At 49.9% G+C, this 441-nt stretch overlaps 1 protein-coding gene across 1 annotated transcript in view; it reads left to right on the top strand.

Moving 5' to 3' along the window:
- Positions 1–441, top strand: part of DHTKD1 (dehydrogenase E1 and transketolase domain containing 1) — a 61,567-nt gene that overhangs the window by 55,417 nt on the left and 5,709 nt on the right. The gene's annotated exons all lie outside the window — the stretch shown is intronic.

Genomic DNA, 441 nt, shown 5'->3' on the forward strand with positions numbered 1-441 from the left:
TTAGACAGAGTCTCACTCTATCTCGCAGGCTGGAGTGCAGTGGCGCAATCTTTGCTCACTGCAAACTCTACCTCCCAGGTTCATGCCATTCTCCCGCCTCAGCCCCCTCAGTAGCTGGGATTACAGGCGCCCACCATTATGCCTGGCTGATTTTTTTATTTTTTTGCATTTTTAGTAGAGACGAGGTTTCACCCTATTAGCCAGGGTGGTCTCCATCTCCTGACCTGATCCGCCCGCCTCGGCCTCTCAAAGTGCTGGGATTACAGGCACAAGCCACCGTGCCCAGCCTACATGTTTCTTTTCTTCTCTTTTTTGTTTTGCTGCATAACATTTTGGTCATCAAAATATTAAAATCACATTTAAAAAAGTGGTTATACTCGGCCTGGCATGGTGGCCCACGCCTGTAATCCTAGCACTTTGGGAGGCCGAGGCGGGCGGATC

The sequence above is a fragment of the Colobus angolensis genome, unplaced genomic scaffold (genome assembly GCF_000951035.1).
Source record: "Colobus angolensis palliatus isolate OR3802 unplaced genomic scaffold, Cang.pa_1.0 Scaffold133, whole genome shotgun sequence".
NCBI classification, from domain to species: domain Eukaryota; kingdom Metazoa; phylum Chordata; class Mammalia; order Primates; family Cercopithecidae; genus Colobus; species Colobus angolensis.